This window comes from Erpetoichthys calabaricus, chromosome 15 (assembly GCF_900747795.2).
Source record: "Erpetoichthys calabaricus chromosome 15, fErpCal1.3, whole genome shotgun sequence".
NCBI classification, from domain to species: Eukaryota; Metazoa; Chordata; class Cladistia; order Polypteriformes; family Polypteridae; genus Erpetoichthys; species Erpetoichthys calabaricus.
In genome coordinates this window covers 61,867,248-61,875,715 of record NC_041408.2, presented here as the reverse complement: position 1 = coordinate 61,875,715, position 8,468 = coordinate 61,867,248, and the positions used below count along the sequence as shown (strand labels likewise).

The window sequence follows — 8,468 nt, the reverse complement described above, 5'->3', positions numbered from 1 at the left end:
ACGAGAAACTTATAAAAGCACAGTTCATATAAATATTTTGCAGATACAGAGTAACTTTAACAATGGTATCAAAGATTATTTAAGAATAACTAAGGCGTTAACTTTATTTTATTTTAATATTGCCTTCATCTTACCATCCCTTCAGCAAAGCAGGAATATACAACACTACATGAACACAATATTGAATGGAAAATTCATATTTTAGAATCTGATCAGGATTTGCCTGACATCACGTAGATTAATATTATACACGTTTTGCGTCCATTTATTGTCTATCCATCCATTTTTGAGCCGCTTAAACATTTCTGGAGCATTGGCTTGGTAAAGCTAGAAACCCACATTTTTTGCAAACAGAAAAGACAGGCAAAGTGTTCTCAACCTTTAAGGGGCATTTTCGCGACAGCTGCATCTGACATTACACGCTAAAAATTATAACCATAAATATCCAAATGTCCAGTTTCGAAACGGGACTTCAACTATGTTATTTGATGTGTGGATAAGTACTAATTTTAAATTATTTCAGTTTAAAAAGTAAAACACTGCTATATTTTAAGGGGAAAAGCAATGCCCATAATATGTGCTACAAATGGTGTGCACCATTTGTGTTATTTATTGCCGTAACACACAATTAATGAGCACTGATTTCTTCAATCCATTCAAACATTTTCAAATATGTTTAATCCAGAATTGATGGAGCCCAGCGTTTGGATGAGCACCAGATGCAAGTTTGGATATAAATATTAAATAATAACAGATTTTTGCGCATTTCCCCGTTTTAAAATGACCCTAATGATCTTGGTCTAAATCTGATCCTTTATTGTACATCTTAAGGGATTCGTTCCTTGAGTTTAAGTTCGGGCGAGCCGGCAAGTGAATGGGATTGTTGTTTATTCGGACTGATTGCCAAGGTTGGGAGATGAGCCGGTGTTTATTGCCCTAACTCTCTGTGAGAATTCGCCTTAACGGACCAGCGAGGTGACAATGAGCAGGAAATGGTCCGACACAGGCACCGCCGTGAGCTGCGCCCCCAATAAGCAAAATACAAAGGAGTCAAAGCGAGAGAAAGAGATCGCGTCCCGACAGAGAAACCGAAAATGGGAGATGACAGTCTGAGTTGTGGAAGGCAAGAGGAAATGTAAACTAGGTGGCGAAGTATTAAGGGCACTTAAATAATGTATGTGCATTGCAGTAGTCCTAAAATAAATCCGCAGAGTTAAGGAACAATGGCTTACCCGTTGATTGCCATGCACAACAGATAGATAGATAGATAGATAGATAGATAGATAGATAGATAGATAGATAAGCACCATATAAATGCAGATGGAAAAAGGCCGCCCTCAAGTGCAAAAGGCGCATTTTATCGATCTTTTCTTTCAGCTGATGCATGCTTTACTCCTACAATTGTATTTTATATACGATATATCCCAATAACCTTGCATTTCCTTAAATAATGTGACACGAAACAAATAAAAGTTGTATTATTTTACACTACTGCAAAAATGCACTGATTAGAAAGGAATATGTAAATGTGTAAACTGCTAGTAATGTTTCAATATATTCTGTGTAATTTACAGCTCTGACTCCAAAATCAATGTGGTGTCCCAGTGACAAATACACTTTAGTTAGCTGTGTATTTATGTAACGATATTCGGCGTTTTAATAGTTTACATCACAAATACACTAATTAAAAATCCAGGATTAGTTTGTTGACGCCCTCCTCCAATGACGAAAATAATGTTGTCTTTTGGACCCATTTAGGATATGTTTTCAACATTAGCTATATATTCAGCTGTTTTAGTGAGTCATGTTTATATTGTGAAGTGTTAGCTTGTCCTAAGTATGTGGCATGAAGAACTGATTTTATAATGTGGCATTGTTCCGAGTACAGCGAAACCCATGCACCTCACTGATCTATTTTCATGTTCATATTTTTATTTTCAGTTCTTAGCTTTAAATAATGCGGAGCCTATCTCGGCAACACAGAGCGCAAGGCAGGAGTCCACCCTGAACGGGTCGCACATGCTCACAGTCTCGTACATTGGGCCAACAGCACAGAAGGAAGGCACAGATTATTCATTTCTGCAGTGGTAGACAGGACATTTTTATTTTAAAAAGACATTAAATACATGATATTTACAATCGTATTAACGGAAACTGTGAAATATACGGAAACATTAACAACTTTCAAGCTTTTCTACTCACGTTACCATTTTAAATTAATTTTCTGCGGCACTTAAACATCACCTATTAAATTCCCAGAAAACACTTACAATTGATCAGTTAGTTTATAATATGCAAATTCCGGTAGCAATTTGTTATGTGTATATAAACTCATATGTTAACAGTTAAAAGAAACAATAATTCCTCGGTTATTTTATAAGGTTTTCACGAAATAAGGCCATTTTGTAGCTGTCGGGACCACTAATGTAGTTTACGTTTGCGCGGTGTCCGGGCAGACTTTCGGTGGCTTTAGTTTCCATGGAGGACGGAGCACAGTCGCATAGTTTCAATTACTTTTGCAGAGTGCACAACTTTCTATTGAAGAAATCCATCTAATTTATTTCTGAAGCATCTGTGTAATCCAAACTACAATTTTAAAAAATAATGGCTGTTTACTGGGTTGTATGGGTCGTCGTGGAACCGTTAATTGAGAAAAACATACAGTATGGGGAGAGCTCTTTGCATATGAACTTGTAGGCAGCAAGAGACCTTTTCATATCAGGAGTCCGCTATTATTTCACGAATATGTTATCATCTGTTCATGGTTGTTTATGGAGCTTGTTATTGATCTAATTAAATGAAGGTTCTTTCTGGAACCTTCATGTTGATCGTTCTTTTGGGAGCCAAAATTGATTCCCTATAATGCCGTCACTCTGAAGAACCACTTTGACACTTGTATTTTTAAGTGTGTACCTGTACATCAATGACCAAAAATTCTATTTACTCACAGTCAGACTATATAAAATCTTGTATAATCACTGAAAACGCTGTACTACCATCAGTCTTATAATTTCCTTGTTACGTGCATTCTGTAATTTTCGACTTCTTAAAAAAACTACTTCCAATCCTCGTTGAAACTAATCAATACTCCTTTATTGCATTGTGGAGCTAAAACACGCTTTAAGTATAGAACTCGGTGTAGGACAAGGAACGCCGAATAATACGTTTCTTAAAGCAATAGATTTTCATTTTATTTTCTAGTTGGTATTGAGTCGGTAGAAAATGTATTTATTGGTTGGGTAATTTACTCGGAATTCAACGTACAGAGAACTGAAGATGTCTTATTATTACTGCAGAAAGTGGTGGGAACTTGTCTTTGCCGCGTACGTTTAATTGCAGATCGGCATTAAGGAGAAGAGAAACAGTTCGGGGACGCCTTTCAATGTGGGCTGTAGCCCGTGAACGTTTACTACTACAGACTTCCTCTGGTGGCTATAAAAACTGCTATGACATTGGGACACATTCCTCAATTGCAGACCGTCATGTTTTAATTACCTTTTTTGGGGGGCGGGGGGGTTGTAGACTACAGGGGCTGCAAAATACAACTGTGTAATATTTACTTCATGCGCAGGGGCGCTTTAATAGTGGCGGATTCGTGCGATGTTCTAGTTAATTTTAAAGGCGCTACATGAAACACATTGAATAAGTCCTTTAACTATTTAATAATTCAAATAAGTAAAACCTGCAAAATATTTTGCTCTTAATCTGAATACTTTTTAATTGACATGTAAGTAATCAACAAGTGCGTATCACGCTCTTTTCTTTTTTTATTTATTGTGGGTGTACTGCATATACTGAACACCATGCAATTAATATTTAAATATTTCATGTTATCCTTGCAAGTCTTCTACAAATAAAGATCTATCTATCTATCTATCTATCTATCTATCTATCTATCTATCTATCTATCTATCTAATTGACACTTGATGTCAACATTTAACTCTTAATCTGTCTCAGCCATAGGATGAGACGGTAGGACATTGCTGCTGCCTAACAACGCTTCAGTACTCTGTTTCAAACCCGGACGGGCCCCGTCTCTGCACGTTATACATTTGAGTATTGGGATCCTTTGCATCTCATGATTTGTGCGGCATGACAGAGTGTGTGGGTGTCTGTGTAAGTGAGCCCTACGATGTCTAGCGGACCACTCTCCTCATTATTCTCGATCCAGTTTAGCCTCGCAGGAGTCCAGGCGGGGGCATTGGACACATGGCAGGAACCTGCCATATACGGAACGCTATGCCTTTGCAAGTATCCAAATCGCTAATGGGTAAACAGTGATTTAATGAAATAAGATCAGCTCAATACGGGTTCCCTCTGTCGCTAGCGCTATATAGAATTGGCTTTGGGATGTCTGATTTTGGGTCACTGTAGGGTTTCTCAGTATTTTCACATTATAGTGCTGATCAGCCAACATTATTTCCAAACTAATTGCCTTTTCATCCAAGCCAGTCTATTTTATTTAAAATTAACTTCAGAACATAATTTGTCTAATCAAACTTCAAAATTCGCTAACCCCTTAAACCTTCAGCAGCTCAAACAGTTTTTCAGGCCCACTTCACCGACTAGTTTATCAAAAAATCGGACCTTACTCCTTTTCTATGTTAACTAATGTTGTCTTATTTTAATTTCTTATTTTGTCTTTTATTTTTCTTTTCTTCGTTATGTAAAGCACTTTGAGCTACTTTTTGTAAGAAAATGTGCTATATAAATAAATATTGTTGTTGTTGAAAAAAAAAATCTTGTTCATTAGTCAATCTGTAACGAAAAATGTATAGGGTTTTAAATAATGTGTACATCATACCAGATTGGAAAAAAAATACTTTTAAAAACAGCCGGACAAGTGCGCCATTGAAAAATCCAGCAGTGTGCTAAAAACAAATCGACTCTGTACCTTTAAGAGCCCGTGAGTTGGCTTCCGCGAGCGCTCGCGCGCTTTATAGCCCGCCCACTGTCGTCACAACGATACAGTCGTGGATTGACTGGTGTGGTCTTCGTCAAATTCGTTGCTTTTTTGAAACAAAGTTACCGTTTTCTGACTTCCTTGCATTCTTTTGAGTATCTCCTGTTTTCTTTTTTTCTGGACACAACATATGATTCGAGACATGTCCAGCGTTACCAAGAGGCAACAGAAAGCTCGAAGTGACGGCTCCGATGAGCAGGCGTTAAAGGCGCTGCAGGTGAGTCTTTAAAATGCGCGCGAGACGAGGCAGGTCGTCATAAAGAGGCGACAAGAACGGCGAACGAGCTCGGAGGGCAGCGGCGGCGGAACTTGAATAGCAACAGGAATGTGTGTGGTAGTGGTAAAGTCACACCAGAGGAGCAGGACTGCGGCGATTTGTACATCATGCAGACGGGTTGCTTTAGGCGATTTTTTGGAGTTTAAGACTGTAATGCTTATTTAAAAACAATCAGAAAAAGTACACTATTTTTTACCAATCATAGCGAATCACTTTAAATGCAAAAATAAAAACAATGATACATAACGACAGGCTTGGATTTTCTTGTTATTTTTATTCATTTTTTTTAAATAATAAACGTCTGATTGTCCAACGGACTTTGAAGTCATCCATTCATCCAGTTCCATTAACCCGCGTGTCCAGGGCAGGGACCCTGTCTTTGAATATATATATATATATATATATATATATATATATATATATATTTATATATATATATATATATATTTATATATATATATTTATATATATATATATATACATACATACTGTGGATTCAGAAAGTAAGCAGACCCCTTCAGTTTCTGCACACTTTATTGTGTTAAAGATTTAATTTTAAATGGATATTGCCGTTTTCTTCCCAACAATCAACACTGAATAACCCATAATGACACTGAAAACCTGTTTTCAGACAGGATTGCAGATTTATTTAACAAACACAGACTGACGTGTCTCATTCATGTAAACACCCAAGACCTTAAATAGCTACTTTCTCAAAAGCCCCTTTGGTAGCAATTACAGCTTTCACGTTTGTTTCGTAAGTCTCTTCAATCTTTGCACACTTAGATTTGGGCAGTTTGTCAAATTCTTCCTGACAGATCCTGTCGGTCTTGATTAGACTGGATGGGAAGGATTTACATGTATGATATAATCAGCTGCAGCCCCAGCCCTCATTTTTCTTTTTTCCATTCTGTCATGGTAGGAAAAACATGAGACATCAGACAGACAAGCTTCTCTTCTCTTTCTGAGGTCCAAAACACTTGCATTCATTATTCCTCATGGTGGCATGCTACACATTGTACTTCCTATGGAGTGCTCATTGTTGTCAGTTCTCATACACTGAGCCCGTCCTTTATGACTCAAGGAAAAAAATTAAACATACTTGATTTTGTCGAGGTAAGTCGCAGGCTCGTTGGACCGAGTCGCTGGGCATATCACATTCTATGACTGAGGGTCACTAGAACACCCTATGACTGCCACCAATTCACTGAGATTATGTAAATGAAGTCTATGACTAAAAATCACCTGGAAAAGTTGCATAATGTGACATGGCCTTAAAGTTGACTAAGAATGAGAAATGTACAGTACTCCAAGAGGATTGTAAATTATTAATTACATTTCGTTTGATTTCAACAACTACTGTTAAGGATAATATTGAGTTTTTGGAAACGTTTTAAGTTCCTCATTACAAACTTTGGCAAACAGTGAATTAATGTATGTAAAAATAAAAAGGTGTTAGATGTGGCCTTAATTAGCAGCACTGGTGTCTGTATTTCTAAGCAAAATGTGCAAGCTGTTCAAATTGAAAGCATCTACAGTATAAAGTCATTAACATAAGTCAGAAATAGTGTGTTCTTTATTTTAGAGTGGACTGGATTTATATTTTCTTTTTAAATGCTTCCATTTTGAAAGTTATTCTTGATATTTAAAAAACAAAACCGATACGGCTTGTGTCAACCTTCAGGCCAGTTACTCCGCTAACTCGACACTCTGTGCACCTCCAAGGCTGCACTTGGCTGCAATGTCAAATTTAAACTTGGAGAATGTGTTTTAGAGAGATTTTAACAGACATTATCGTTCAATCTTTTGAATAAATCCTGCAGCCTGGCAGGCTAAATAAATAAGGGTAGGAAATGTTGACTGTAGTGGATGCGACACAAACATGTTAGAATATACCCAGAAAGAAATGCTCTCGTGTAATTTAACTCTTGTAAGTTTCTGTTCTATATGGTTTATGTATCACATTTTCTAGTTTATCTACTCCTTATATTTCTCTCTGACCTAGAATGTTTAGATTCTCTTTCTTTAAACACACTGAGATATTGATGAGTCAAAATAACATGTCTTTTGAATAGTTGAATTTAAGTCAATAAGACCAGTTAAAGTTTTGTTTCATCATATTTTATATCAACATCACTGATTTATGTTCAGCTATGCTGACTACAAGTACTGGCAATTGGCCAATAGATCGTAAGTGCCATTTCTGTCATCGTTAATCATGTTTATGCGTTGCCAAAAAATACAATCTGTTAAAATATTGCACTTGCTGTAAAGCCACCCGACTTCACTGAGTGATCAGCTATTTTTGCCTCCTAGTTTTTTTCATTTTCTTTGTAAACTTCTGTTTATTTCTCTCCCTCTTGCAGACAGAGTTGCAAGCTTTAAAGCAGATCCATTCATCTCTTGAAGGTGTTCTCAAAATGGTTAGCTGTTTTAACCAGGTACTTCTCTTTCATCTACTGTTATGCAGATTTTATTTATTCTGAAGTGAAAATTCTTTTTGTGTGATACAAACACTTTTATGTTCAGCACCACCTATCAAGACTGCCATTTTACTTAATAAAAAGTGTGTAGGTATGACACCGTGTTCCACTTAGGAAATGTCCCTCAGTTGTCTGACAATTTCACTGAAATGACAGAATTTACACTATTAAAGTGTTTGTTTGAAAAGGAGTTACGAGACTTATGCAGAGTCAGTAGTGGATTTACAACAAGGATATTTGTGGTTCTCATCATTCTTAATAATCCATAGATTATGGACTGGACCAAGTCATCTGTGCATTTTTTTTTTTTGATTCATCATTTTCAGCACATCCTCAACTAGCCATTCATTAAAGGAAGTCTTCTGGATGACTTATTCACACTCACTCAGATTTGGACAATTTGAAGCTGCTGGTCAACCTAACAGCATGTCTATGGGGACAAAAGTGGTGTCCTGGAGAAAACCCATGCACACATATAACAATATGGCTGGCTGAGCACACTAGACACACAGACTGGAAACAAACTAAGTTTTAAGTTCTACAGGACCTTCATACTAAAGAATAACAGGTAATAACTTAGTATACGTTAGTATAGGTTAAAATAACAATAGGATAAAACAAATAATAATACATTTATTTTATATAGCACCTTTGCCATGCTTTCTTCTGCTTCCAAGTTTCACTAAAATGTTTATGTATTTTTGACTTTCAATCAGTTTCCATATAGTAGCTTGCTAAAACAAT

General features: G+C 36.7%; 1 protein-coding gene across 1 annotated transcript in view; it reads left to right on the top strand.

Annotated features, from left to right (window-relative positions):
- Positions 1 to 8,468, top strand: part of LOC114666111 (protein quaking) — a 1,435,209-nt gene that overhangs the window by 1,226,141 nt on the left and 200,600 nt on the right. The gene's annotated exons all lie outside the window — the stretch shown is intronic.